The sequence below is a fragment of the Mytilus californianus genome, unplaced genomic scaffold (genome assembly GCF_021869535.1).
Source record: "Mytilus californianus isolate M0D057914Y unplaced genomic scaffold, xbMytCali1.0.p SCAF_7, whole genome shotgun sequence".
Lineage (NCBI taxonomy): Eukaryota > Metazoa > Mollusca > Bivalvia > Mytilida > Mytilidae > Mytilus > Mytilus californianus.
In genome coordinates this window covers 59226442-59241806 of record NW_026262723.1, presented here as the reverse complement: position 1 = coordinate 59241806, position 15365 = coordinate 59226442, and the positions used below count along the sequence as shown (strand labels likewise).

General features: G+C 29.6%; 1 protein-coding gene across 6 annotated transcripts in view; it reads left to right on the top strand.

Annotated features, from left to right (window-relative positions):
- Positions 1 to 7664: 7664 nt before the first annotated feature.
- Positions 7665 to 15365, top strand: part of LOC127707614 (chondroitin sulfate N-acetylgalactosaminyltransferase 2-like) — a 54787-nt gene continuing 47086 nt past the window's right edge. For 3 of the 6 annotated variants that reach the window (XM_052212223.1, XM_052212228.1, XM_052212222.1), the window contains exons 1-2: positions 7665 to 7723; positions 11651 to 11798. The gene's annotated coding sequence lies outside the window, so the exon portion shown is untranslated. Of the gene's footprint in view, positions 7724 to 11650; positions 11799 to 12002; positions 12029 to 14638; positions 14656 to 15365 lie in introns of those variants that run through there. The other 3 variants (XM_052212226.1, XM_052212224.1, XM_052212225.1) reach the window with 3 other exon arrangements.

The window sequence follows — 15365 nt, the reverse complement described above, 5'->3', positions numbered from 1 at the left end:
ACTCATGAAAAAAAAGATGATAGAAAACTACACTTCTTTTGTTAGGTGTCCATTCTTTGTGTGTTTTATCCTTTTGATTTCGTTTTATTGCAATTGCCCATTTCATTTTTTAACTTCCCATTTTTAATATGGAAACACATGTCTATCCACCTCTATTAGAACATGCAGGTACACAACAAAATGGCATTTTAGTGAATAAAAACTTATTATTTTAACTTGTAAACAAGTAATCAACACACTGTAATGCTAAATATATAGGTTATAGATAAGAGATGCTGTGCGTGTTGGACCTGATCTACAGCACTGCCACCAGTGTTATCATTAAAGGGGAATAATTGACCAATGTTCCTCATTATGACATCTTGAAAAGCAATTTTTTTTTCTGTGACGCCTAAGTCCTAAAAAGCCTATATCAAGACGTCATAATTATTTGGACTAGGTTGGGACCAATATCTCGGGTGCAGATCCATGTTTTTGGGAAAAGGGGAGGGGGCTCGCAAGCCAACGTTTGGAGTAATTCTTGTAAAAAGTCTATGCATCTATCGCACATGAAGCTCAATAAAGGGGGCGGGGCGCACCCCCTTAATCCGATTGTATATGATAAATATATTGATGAAATAGTCCCAGGACTGGGTTATGATTTATTGATAGTTAAATATTCCCAGCCTCAGATTCCATATAAAACCACATGTAATTTTTTGTGAAAACTATTGTGGGTCATTTCTGAGTCGTACCTGCCAACTTTCCTGCTTTATTGGGCATATTGGGGATATTCCCCATGAGAGGTGTTGACCTGACCTGTATAAAAAACAATTACTTAGACTAAATACTCAAAAAAAAAGGCATTTAGAGGAGTAAAAATACATTTAAACACATGTATTATAACTCATTCAAAACCATAGATTTCCTAATTAATATAGAAATAAAAAGATGTGGTATAATAGTTAATGACATGCATTAGGTATGCATTAGGTCCTCTTGTGCTAAAAATCCCACATACAATTTTGAAAAGTTTGCAGGTATGTATAGTCTCAGGCCATGGCAAGTTGGATTTTAATCAACTTCTTACTTGGTACCACTAGAAGGAGAACTGTAATATGTTTAATTTAAATAAGAAGATGTGGTATGAGTGCCAATGAGACAACTGTCCATCCCAGTCACAATGTAGAAAAAGTTAAACAATTATAGGTCAAAGTACGGCCTTCAACACTGAGCCTTGGCTCACACCCGAACAGCAAGCTATAAATGGCCCCAAAAAGACTAGTGTAAAACAATTCAAACAGGAAAACCAACGGTCTAATTTAAATAAAAAACTAGAAACACCTATGAACCACACCAACAAACGACAACCACTGAACAACAGGCTCCTGACTTAGGACAGGTGCATTAATTTGGTTCCCATTTTGTAATGAACAATTGTCATTTTCTGATGATTCAATCACAAGTTTGAAATTACGTCAGGAAATTTGCTGTAAATTCCATAGATTTAAGACTGTTTCTGATTTCAACAAAAATAAAATCATAGATAAGTATAAGTGTGTTAACATTATAAAGAAAAAACCAAAACACATGCAGACAAATCAGTCACTAAATAATCAAATATAGAGCAGAAAATTCTGCATTTTCAATACCTGATTTGTAAAACCAAACACAAATGCCTTCAAAGTAATATGTTTTTATATGAAATATAACAAGGGACTTGAAACTTCTAGTTATATTCAACAATGTTTAAGGATGTACACATCTGAGGAGTAAAACATTTCTTGAATTAAACTTTTTTTCTTAACCTGATTTTTGGTTTTATGTGACTGTAAGAAAGTAATTGATGAAGAAAAAATCATATGGTGGTGCATTTCTTTTTATGTTACGGCCATTTGAAAGTACCCCCATTTTTTATCAATTTTTACCCATTTTAGGGCTAATATCATGAAAAAAATCACAGTTTCACAATTAAACTTTTTTTCATACTTTCACTAAAGATGAAGTGGACAAATCTGAATAAATTTCACTTAAAAAAACTATAGGCTGGTTCGTGTCAAATTGACCATGCTGTCAATTTTGTCAATTTGATATTTTTCTCTTTTTTTAGATCAAAAAGCATATTTCAACTTTTTTGTTATAAATGATTGAAAAAAAACATATCTAAGAATTTTGAAAAGAAAAAAATTGATATGGGATGTACATGTATCTGGTAAAATCATTCCTTTGTACCCCTCACACATTTTCTCAACATTTTGGCTCATGACACTGATCGAATTGGTTATAAAATTCGAAAATTTGATTACTCAAAAACTACTTATTGTAAGAACACAATTTTTTTCACAGAGTTTGATTATAATATTTTTTAAATTCATTGATATTTTCCACTTGTATCACATATTTTGGAAATAATTCCCAAACAAGATTTCAACGAGTCTGAAACATCAGAAGAATACATCCTTAACTTAATTTTTTCAGTGTCCTGGGGCCCATATGTACTTATTTACTTGTAACTTTCGATCTACAGTAGAAATGGGAGTAATAGTGATAATGCAATACAATTTATGTATGTCTATTCTGCATTTTTATTGTCTTTTTAGCAGTGCATGTTATTTGTTTATTTAGATACAGGAAATGAATTATTTTATTAAAGAATGAACACCCACTTGATAAATAAAATCATTAACTTAAATTCTTTGAGAATAATGCATTTATACCGGTAAATTCTTTTTCCTGGAAAAGCATATAAAATAAAAAGTAAATGAAAAATAAATCACAACACCCTATAAGAAGTCCCCCTTCCAACCATATAAAATAATTAATGATAAATTATCAGGAAAAATGAAAATTTAAAAACGATGCACCTTTTTGAATTGAAATTTTTGAATAATTTGCTTAGAAAATGAAAAAGTTTCCAACTTTTGACACCAGAATAACATTTTAATAACGAGATAATTGAAATGAAAATTTAGCTCTAAGTACAATCATTCATCTTCAATGTCATATACTTTTCATCAATATTAATATGCAATCCTAAGAAGTGTTTGAAAAAAAGGAAACCATGGCCAGGAACAGAGAAATGCACCCAAAAAAAAAACATCCTTTTACTGCTATAAAACTTTGTGAGACAATAAATTGAATAATAATTAAGTTGCATGTCCTTTTATCTATTAGTCACAGTGTCCATGCACTATATGAAACATACAACTTCACCAGTGGAAAATCAAGAACAAAAATTTACCTCATAACCTCCTTTGCTAACACTGAAGAATTGAACTCTTCAATGTTTTTCCCTTTCTCACAAGGACGCTGCTGCATAAAAGTTCATAATTAAACATTCTGGTAAATATTAATATTGAAAAAAAATAGAAATAAAAAACATTATTACCATATAAATTATAATGTTATGATGTATGTTATCATTTCCCTTCTTATATATCAAGTGATAAGGACAGTAGGTTATATGAGTTATGTGTAAAATTGGTGTGAAATGTTGATATGGAAATAAACTTGTCAAATGCCAACCTAAATTTGTTTTTCTACTGGTTGTATTTGTCACTGGATCACACTAATTCTGGGTATATATCAGCAGCTAGTCCAGATATTTAAAATCAGTTAAGGTAATGTGGATAATCTATTCAGAGGATTGTAATTAACTTAATATAAAAATAATTATCACACATTTTGTACTAATATGTATGTTTTTGCATGGTCAATAATAGCCGGAAGTCAAGGTTGGTTATTTGCCCTTCAGGGGCCAATATCGATAACAGCCCTCGAAAACCCATATCGTGCCCCCGAATTTGACTTCCGGTAACCTGTCAATCAAAAACATTTTTAAAATTTTTTTCTTCAAATGTTTTTTGAATTTTAAATTGTTGAAAATATTAAAGATAATTTTGATATATGCTTTCTTTTTTCTCATACTTGAAAATATGTGATAAATAGATTATTACATGTCATTTTCCATAAAAACCCTGGTATCAACCCTCAACCCATATTATTATTATTATTATTATTACAATTTTTCTATAGCGCTAAATCTAAAACAATATTACTCAAAGCGCTTTACATCACATGTTAAACAAAAAATATACACACAGACAGTGATAAAAATATAAAACATGAACACACAAAATAAATATTTAAGTGTTAAAACTTTTCTAGATAAAAGGATTAATAATGTGGAAATTTTTACAAAAAAGTGGAATATATATATCAATGAATCAAAATAAAATTATACTGAATAAAGTTGGTAAAATAAATAGCCAAAAAAGTCTAAAATAAGATTGCTATTAAAAATTATCAAATATAAGTTAAAAATTTGAAAACGTATTCAAAAGATGAAAAAGGAATATTACCATGTAAAAATATAATTACTGAAATGAAAAAAATATGTGTGCTACTAAAAACATACAATGTACATATTATAAATGAAACATATCTCCAGTTAAAAGAAAGGTTCGATAAATCAAAAGCAGGCTAACGTCTATGGCACAATGTATCACAGAAACGAATTTAAGGTTGCTTTTTTTGCTTGATATGGGAGTCTAGGGCTGATACCAGGACCAATATGGAAAATGCCATGTAATAATCTATAAGGAGATTAGGTATGATTACCAATGAGACAACTACCCACCAAAGTTCAAATAAAGTGGATGTAAGCAATTATTAACTGTTTAAGTTACAAAATGTACTAGTGGATTTATTTTATGAAGGAAAAAAGATTTTAAACACTATGTGATTATAAGTTAGAATAAGACTAAAAAAAAAAATTGTGTCATTGGTTTATATCAGCAATGTCTCAAACAAGTATGAAAATCATTGCAGATCAACTATTTTTAAAAGAGTTCTTCCCCTTGGAAATGTATATTTTATAGAAAATTGCAATGTAAGCACGCTCAAGCCTACATTTCTTGTAGAGTTCATGGTTTTTATGAAATTTATATAAAAGGTTTATGCCAGGGGTGCATTTTCCCTTTCAGGTTTTTAAAAATATTTTTAGTACTTTTATCATTTTCAGATTTCATATTCTAATTTTGCAATCAAAAGATTGTTTTCCATTAGGATTATATTTATTTACAGTTTTCTTATTTAATTTTAATTAGAAAAGTTCAATTAAAATTAAATAAGAAAACTGTAAATAAATATAATCCTGATGGAAAACAATCTTTTGATTGCAAAATTAGAATATGAAATCTGAAAATTTATAAAAAATATTAATCTTTATGTTTGTCCTCTTGGCTAGTGACTTTTGTAACCTCTCTCCCTTGTTTTGTATATATTGTAAATAGTTATTGTTGTTATCTCTGTACTGATGTTATGCATTGACTTCATGAGAATAAAGATAGATACATATATATATAAAATAATAAAAGTACTAAAAATACTTTTAATAACCTGAAAGGGAAAATGCACCCATGACATATATTAGAAATGTCTGTGACAAGCTTGAAAATCAGTGCTGATCAGTTATTTTGTTATCCCTTAGCAATGTAAATTTCTTTGGGAAATTGCATTCTAAGCACTCTCAAGTAAACAATTCTGGCCAGATATTTATAAAATTTATATCATAGGTTTAAAAAAAAAATGTCTTGGAATTGTTCAAAAATCAGTGGGGTCAACAATTTTTAAAAGAGTTATGTCCTTGGAAATATACATTCAATTGAAACTTGCATTGTAAGCGCTCTCAAGTGTACAGTTCTTGTCAATGTCAGGCATTTATGAAATGAATATCAAAGGTTTATTTCAGCAATGTGACGTCTTGGACAAGTTCAAAAAACAGTGCAGATCAACTATTTTGAAAAGGGTTATGCCCCTTGGAAAAAGAAATATGTAAATGGAAAATAGCATTGTTAGTGATCTCTGGCCTACATTTCTTGTGAGTTAAAAGTTAAAAGACAATTTTTTTTTTTAGTTATTGCCCCTTGAGTCTTGGACAGGTAAAATATGTGCAAAACAGGGGACATTTGAACACTTTTTTTATTTTTCTTGTCTTTAATATGTAGTTGCATAAACTCTCTTTGTTTGTGATTGGGTTGCTTCCCTTATTACACCAACAACGAAGCAATTTTATTTTGGATTATTAATCTCTTTATATTTATATTACTGTTAAAAAAAGACAATATATCTGTTTAGATGTAATTTTATCATACATCAAATTTGAAATCCCTCTCCTTGGCAGTATAGTATTTGGAAAAGAATAAAAATTACTTTTTTTGAAATTTGGTGAAATTATCTGATGTCACCTGTATAGTGGAAAGGGGGGAACTCTGTTTTTGACTCCATATCACATATTTGACCAACACCTTGAGATAATATGGATGATACACAATATCGATACCTAAGAGAAGAAAGATCTGTTACACTTATAAAGATATACTACATTTTGCATACTAAGGTAATACAGTCAGAAATAGCAGCATACCCAAGGTTACTAGCCTGTCATATGCCTTCTTATAATCTTGAACATATAAAATGAAAATAACACTTTATCAATTTATGTGTCCGAAGTATCTTAAGAAGTGTCTTGTATCAAGTACTACTCGAAGTATCTTAAGAAGTGTCTTGTATCAAGTACTACTCGAAGTATCTTAAGAAGTGTCTTGTATCAAGTACTACTCGAAGTATCTTAAGAAGTGTCTTGTATCAAGTACTACTCGAAGTATCTTAAGAAGTGTCTTGTATCAAGTACTACTCGAAGTATCTTAAGAAGTGTCTTGTATCAAGTACTACTCGAAGTATCTTAAGAAGTGTCTTGTATCAAGTACTACTCGAAGTATCTTAAGAAGTGTCTTGTATCAAGTACTAATCGAAGTATCTTAAGAAGTGTATTGAATCAAGTACTACTTGTGTGCCTGGATAAGCTGATGATATGAGCTGCTTACTTCCCATTTAAAATTTCTCGAAATGTTTCATAGAAATTTAGATCTTTTTTATTGGAAACTGATTAACATGGCATGATATACAGTGAATTGTTGAAACATGTCTATTTTTTATCAGTTGTTTGGTGTTTTAAATGTTGATATTTGAATATTTCTGTTGATTTAATAAAAGGTTATTTTTATTGACATTTACAGTGTTTTGTCAATATTTTTCCTGGATTGATTAAAGATTTGAACAAATTGAAAAATAACAGATACATTAACAGCTTGATGTTCCATTTATCTGGTCAATGGATGATACCTTTGGGAGAATATAGGCAACAGTATATATATATAAAAATAAAAAGATGTGGTATGATTGCCAATGAAACAACTCTCCACTAGAGACCAAATGACATAGAAGTTATCAACTATAGGTCACCATACAGCCTTCAATAATGAGCACTTACTTTGTTTATCTGAAATGTTGCTAGTACGGTCCAGTATGTTGGGGAAATTAAAAAAAAACAAACACAAAAACCAATATTGGATCTACATGTAGTGCTAGTATCAGTTTATTATGAAAACATATGTTTGCTTTTGGTTTTGTGAAGTTTGTATAGAGATTTTGTGTCAAGAATTAATACAATATATTCTTTCTTTTCAATGTTGTTGCATTGTAAGTCAAACATGGGGTGGGGTTTGATATTTTGGTGCAATATGTCAGTTTTGCTATGCAAAAAGAATACATTGTATATGAAATTGTATGTAATACAAAAATTTAAATTAATGTCTATTATATATTATTCCTAGGTGCAACGAAATTTGCCATATTATGTCATGTGATGTACATAAGTGCTTTCATGAAAACACATCTTTAGGTAAGTATAGACATGCAAGAGGGTAGGCAAGACCGTCATCATTAGGCCAAAAAAATATATACTTGTTTCCTGTCTACTGGTAGAAATAAATCGGGAAGGTTGGTAGGTAAAATGATTTTATTTATTAGAATATTTTAAAACTTTGAATTTTCAAAATACTAAGGATTTTCTACCTTTGAAATAGATTACCTTAGCTGTATTTGGCTAATCCTTTCAGATTTTAAGGTCCTCAATGCTCTTCAACTTGGTCCTTTATTTGGCCTTTTTAACTTTTTTGATAGTTTTTTGTAGATGAAACGCTTGTCTGGTATGCAAAATTTTAATCCTGGTATCTATGATGAGTTTATTTACATAGACTATATAGGGAAATTTTAGACTTGAACAGTGCTTTACAAAAAAATGTTTGACTTTAACAGTGCTTAACCAAAAATGCCCATTAAATGTAATGGGGTAGGTTTTAAAAGTTTGGGTTAGTAGGGAGCGGGAAACATAAATATTTTGTTTTGCCTTGATTACCCAAAACCTTCTTTTCACTACCATTAGCATGAAATGAACCAAGAAATGTTTTCTTCACTCATCACAGTATATTTTTTGGCTACTATTAGCTTCAAAGGGAAAACAAATTTTTTTCCCATTCCCACCCTCATGTGCCTCATGTGTAAGGTACATGTCCTGAAAATTCAGAAATAATTGTGTGCAACTATCAATTTGATCAAAAACCAAGATAAATTAATGTGATTCCTGGAAATGCTGCTTACTACGTATATACAATGCTAAAACAATTTAGAATAAGACTTTAAACTATTGGCATGTTAATTTATATCATTTTGCATTTTTTGCCAAAAAAACATCATGCAAATAAAGGTATCTAGTTTGTATCTTTTGTAATAGTATTATAAATTTACATTTTACAGATAAAAAAAACATCAGTTTGAGGATTTTGTGCTGGTCCTTGTTCCCTAAAACATTTGTATGGAATCTCCATTTATTGGTATAATGTTGCCAGTCCGTACATTGTAAATCAGCTGTTTGAAACAGCAACACAATTTTAAGTCTTAATTGTTGACCTTTATGTTTATAAGTTTATTGCCCTTGCTCAAAATCTTATTTTTGCAAGGTTTCTAAGCAATATAATTATTAGGGATTCTATCATATTGAAAAGTTACCAGGCATTGGTTAACTGTCGTCTGTAATATAAGTAGATATAATATAATTGTGAGTCCAATTCTAGATTGAAGTTCTGAATCCTGTTTTATTAATCTATAGACTGGATAAAGAAAGATAACCCTGACATTTTATCACTTATTAAGTGAATATTTTGTATTTGAAAATACAGATAGATCATTAAGATTTAAAAAAATGGATAAAAGTCCAAATAGAATTATTGATATATGACCAAAGGACAACAATGTGAAAAGTTATAGGTCATCAGAGGACCTTCAACTAATGCTGGCTGAATAGTCCTAAGTAGTTCATATAAGGTGATCACTGATATGCTGCACATCTCTGAATTTAATTAAGTTATGATCAAGTACTTTTATTAAATGTCTGACTTTTGTCTGTAAATGATCTACAGTCATAAGTCTGACAACTATACCCACAAAAAGTTTGTCATTCTGATAATTTTTTACCTTATTTTATGCTTTACCAATTTTGTTTAATTTTATTCCTGAGCTCAATTATCATTATGGGTACAACAACTTTTTGAGTTTCTGAGAGTCAGGAAGGGGTTTGCAGACTAAATAATGATGGCCTGAAAAATTAAAGAATACATTTGTAAAAATTGGGATTGGGGAATTAAGCTCTCCTTTCATTTACAAACTTATAAGAGTTGACTATTCCAGAGATATGAGAATTTAATCTTCAAATTTGAAATAATTTGTTCATGCGTGTCACAGACAGGAAGCAGTATGGTATACTGCTGTCTATCAGTTCACATAGTGTGCAATTTTAGATAGTTCTTTGATCAAATTTCATGAAACTTATATGGAATATTATAATTATTATAATTAGGTTAGATGGATGATTAGAAAACTCCCTTTTGGTTGCATGGGAAACTTAAATTGTTGGAATGAAACTCATTTAAAGCCTTCGACAATATTTCATTGTTATGTTGCAACAATTTCAATATGCAAACAACAGGCTCATCTTTGGTTCCTAGTACAGCTGTTTATTCAGATGATTTAATCTTTATTCATGTACGTTTGTATATTCAAAAAGCATCTTGGAGAAAGTGTCCCCTATTACCAAAATAGACATTTCATGTGATCACATTTTTATATGATAACGTTTTGAGTTTAAATTTTTTCTTGAATATAAAGCTTGCTAATTAAATTCAAAAGATTGTATTATCTAAATTATGTATATTTTAACAAAGGAATTGGATAAAGACACAGCTGCCTATTTAAATCCTTTCTCATACAAATTCCTAAAATGATGTTTAGTGATTACATATATTTCAAAAGTTTAATCTGAGATTGTGTCCAAGTGAACCAGGGGAAGCAACCCTTGCTCAAATATATGTTCATATTGATTTAATCATCTTCATTCACTTTTTTATTTATGTGCTCCTGGGACCTTGAGGGTACAGTTTACAAACATATAAAATGCTTTTTTTTTTAACATTTCTTACCAAATCTATAGTCCTGTGCTTCATTGACTATAAAGATTTAGACTGAAATTTGTTCTACTTGGTGTCTAAATTAATCTACCAGTAACTTTCTACCACATCAGTATTTCAAGATACTCTTACCTGTGTTAATTTTAATTATAAATCACATATGCTGCAAGTCCCTTAATTTCTTGTTATTACTGTAAATTCAGAAATTATTGCGTTGTTTTTATTATTGCGAAAAATGCACCAGGGTTATAATTGCAATAATTTAAACTCGCATTTTGAAATTTTTTATATGAATTAAACAGGATTTTTCTCAATATCACAAAAATTTAAATCGCATTTTAGTCTAAAATGACAAAATCGCAATAATAAATGCACGCAATAATTTCTGAATTTACAGTATTTTGTTTTGTAATAAAGTTGAGGAATACATATTCTCTCTCAGAACAGTTTTTTTTTAAATGGAAAAAATAAAAAAAGATATTAAGAGATCGAGGGATATGAAGGAAGGTTTTCTTATTTTTAGAACTGATGATATGCATTTTTAGTTTTATAGATCAGCTTATGCTTATTTCCTTAGAAATCAAAGTATGCTGTAAGTTTAGTGAAGGTAGATGACCATAAGTCAAAGGTTGAACATTGACCTAGATTTTTTATTAGTTCCTTACATACATCAGACTCCATTTAATCTCTGTTGGATAATTGTCTAACTGGTTATCATACCACATTTCCTTATATTTATAAATCTACATCTGCAGAGGCTTTGATGAGATCCGTTATACAAATTTATATCATTATCTGAATCCGGGAACGGCAAAAATGATTCCCACACCCCACCCATAGATTACTGTACAGTACTTATTTTCTCTGATTTTGAACAAATTTTTAATGATATTTCTACACTTTAGTTGTTTTATATTATTTAAGTAGCTTGACATAATCAATTTGGTAAAGATAATTTATTCTGTCTGGTCAAATTCAGTTATTAGTAAGTGATATCCTGAGGTGGGATTGTCTTGAAGTTAGTTAAGGTAGGGTATGTTGAATTATTAAAAATTGGTGTCTTAATTAAAATGAAGAATTTCTAAATACATGTCTAGCTGTCTAGGAATAACTTTGTATGTATTTAAATTTTACATATAGCTTACAACATTTAAGTGTCAGTTTCAAAATAAAATTTCAAGAATGTTTATTATTACTCTATACTTTAAGTGTTTAAAAGCATGATAAAACTTAAAGCCATTGTTTTAAATGTTTTAAGTGGTTTATATTGAACACATAAAGTGGATTTGATATTTCTTTCATTGTAGATAATCCCAGCTGATTATTCCTCTGTGTAAACATGAGGTTATCCTGTTATCAACAGAAATTTGATATGGTGAGAGATATATGTTTACACTTGATTGGTCAGACCTCACTTGACCAGGCAAGGAAGAAATGCCACAAGTGTATAATTGTGTAAGTATTTATATATATATACATGTACATGTGTGTATTCTAACTGGGAGATGCCCCTTCTATAGAAAATTTTCATGGGTCAGTTTGCTACATGTATATAAACTATTTTGTCTTATTTTTAGCAGTTAAAATTTATAGTTTTGAAACAATTGAACAATCCAACTGAATCCAATCTTTATACTGATTATTCCTAAAGTGATTTTTAGGTAGATTGGATACTCTGTAAGATAGTAAGTCATTTTTGGTAATTATTATACAAAACAAAAAATTACTTAAAAATGAAATAATAATTACAGATAGAGAAATATGGAGATTTTCTGTGAAGTGTCGGATTTAATCTTTTGTAAAGACTGATGTGGATAAAAAAGTTTACTTATTGATAAGTATTTGATACACACATCAGAGGGTTAGCCTGATTGGGTGTATCTAATTTACACCAAGATATGATGGTTAATGCAAGAAAGAGCTTTCAATAATTTAGGAGGGAGGGGGTCTTTCAGCAATTTGATCTTATTTTTGTGTAAAGCATGATAAATGCAGAATATCCAATTACATTTAATGACAACTTCTGTGTAAATAGAGAATTCCTATAAATAGAGGAAGATCTCATCCCAGATAAAGAATTATATAATTTTCTTAGTATTGTTAATGACAGTTTTCTGTACAAACCTCTGGCATGTAAGTTCATTCCTGCCATATGTCCCTCAAATTAAAATTACGCAATAAAAATGCACGGACTTACTGTACAACTTGATTGTATCTTTTAAGATTTATCTAATATAACCTAAATGTAATTAGTACTACCAGTATACAAGTTGTATGTCATGGCAGGGTTATTCATCTTTTTTATACATGTCGTTAATTTCTTAATTTCAGCAAACTTTTTTATTTCATTTTATATAATTTTGTCAGTCATTTATCAATAATAAAATTTAATCATGAGAAAATTACTTTTTTCATTTCCAATAGTAAGTGACAGAATGTCATATTTATTTCTAATAAATTCAATTTCATTAAATTAATTTGAATAACTTTTATTAGGTGTCATACAGGTTGAACAAATTTCATTAAAGAAGGGGAAAATTTTACAATTGTAACCCTGTTTCTCTATTTGAGATATTGACACAATGTAGATTTAAATTTACAATAAATTACCAGAGTTTATAAATATTTACAAATCTGACAAGTTCATATCACCTTTTCTATATTGACAGAACTTACATATGTATGACTTAATTGGATAGGTTACATGTGATTCGTATTGAAAGGTACATGTAAATCAATGTATTTAATATTAATTTTTGTGGTTGGGTTTTTCATTGTTTATATTTCACTTTAGTATGAAGAGAGGGATGACACATTTTTGAGATGGGGGATATATCGGGTAAAAAAAAAGTAGGAATGTGGAATTTAGGGGATAAAAAAAAGTGGGGATGTGGGATCTGCAAAAAAGAAGGGGAAAAAATTACAACAGAAAAAACGGAATTTGGGAAATGAGCATCCCCATGTCACACCTAGTTTTGTGGTAGCTTGCTCACCTGTGTGGAGGAGTTATTGTGTTTGTTCCTCAGTGTGTACCAAACCAAAGTCATTGATATTGTTGTTTGCTTGTTCTTTGCTAAGCTCAACTCAAAAAACAAAAAAATAATTTGCCTGGATTGCAGGAGTAAATGGGTTTGTTCCTCAATGGTCCAATTGTTAAAAGTGATATTGTTATTTGCTGCTTCTTTGCTAAGCTCACCTTGCAAAAACAAATAATAATCATCACTTGTTGTCATACTAAAGTTTCCCTGCAGGGTGTTGCCCACACACATAGCCAGGGGGTTCAAGGGGTTTGGTTACCTTATGATGTACCATATTTAAAACCAAACTCAGCATGTCTAGGTCAATCCAAAGGTATTTTTATGAGAAGGTAGCACACTAGTAGCCTAAATATGCATATAATATTTGCCATTGGAAATTAAGCCCTATAAGTCAATCAATACAACATTGAATTAAGAATTGTCAGCTTGTCAGAGGTGCATCACTTTTTTCAAATATCCAGTAATATGGACTGACCTTCTAGAATGTTCATCTTGAAGAAGTGTATTCATGTTTAATATGATACATGTATTTCATAGTCCATATGTATTTCTATACTACACTCTTGATATGAATACATTGTTTCATAAAAAAGACAGTTTTCAGAGAGTCTCTTAGATTTATTCACATCTATCCTAGACTCTATGCAATTTGAAGTTTTACGTGTTGTATTGACACTTATGTTTTGTTGCAGACCAAGTGTTCACCTAAAGATGTCATTGGGATTTTTGTTGTCGGGTTGCTTTTTCATTTACAGACACTCGATCCACATCTATTCATATGAAAATGTTCTCAAATTTCCCTGAAAGTTAATTTTTATGAGAATCATAAGTATGTTATTTTAGAAACGTCCATGAGAAGGTCATTTGTTTTAATAAGAGTATACCAGTATCATATCTTCTCATGAACTCTTAACCCTTGTAATGTATGGTTTTGTTTTACTAATTATCCTCAATATTTGATAGCCGATTCAGTTATAATTTTAATGTGTTGATTTATGAAGTGGGTTTTGACTTCCATACACTTGTAATGGGGATTAATGAGCCATTTCCTTTGTGTATACTTTAGTCAAAATATTTATTAGGTTTGACATAATACAGTTTATAGCTTTAATAACCAGGCATCTTTATAATTAACTGTTTTGATAAACCATAAGCTATGTTGCCTGTTCAAGAATAATTTCATAAATTGCTTGATTGAATAATTTTTGTCTATTGGAAATATGATATTGTAATTTGAACACAAAAAACAAGACAGTGAATATAACTTGATCTTGGTAAGATTTTTTTTTATCAAATTTAATTAGTTTTTGTCGTCATTGATGAAAATTTATATTTCATTCTTTTGTTTGAAAAAAACGAACATGGGCTTTGAAGTGTTTAAAAGTAATAATTATTATCACTGTGTGGTCAAAAGACATGGAAATACTATAGTATTATTATCTTTATTTGAACGCTAAATATGTTTTACGTGAAGTCTTACTGGTACATCCTGTATCCATTGTACCCAGAATAGGTCTTATTACACTTTTGCATGTACGAAAGATAATTTTTTGATAATTTTTACAAGTTGAAAATGATTTATGGTTGGTATACATGGAATATAGAGGCTGAAAAACAAATTTTGTGAGGAATTTTATTTCATTTTTAGAAGAGAATCTTCACAAAATTGAACTTATAATCATTATATTTTAATGTAGCAAAATATCCTTATGATATTTTCCCACATTTAAATGTGCTGTATAATTTTTGTTAATCTTCCAAAATAGTTGTCAATGAAATTACATGAATACTTCAGATCACAAACCATGAAGTTTTACATGTGAATATAGTTTAACATAGTTTAACATAGATATATCCTTGAATTGTCTCCCTTGGTATGATCATATAAAATGCATAAAAAAAGAAATATGGGGATTACATAAGTGAGACAGGAGCTCTGCAGCACAACAAACCAAAATAGGACATATGGTCAAGATTGAAAATA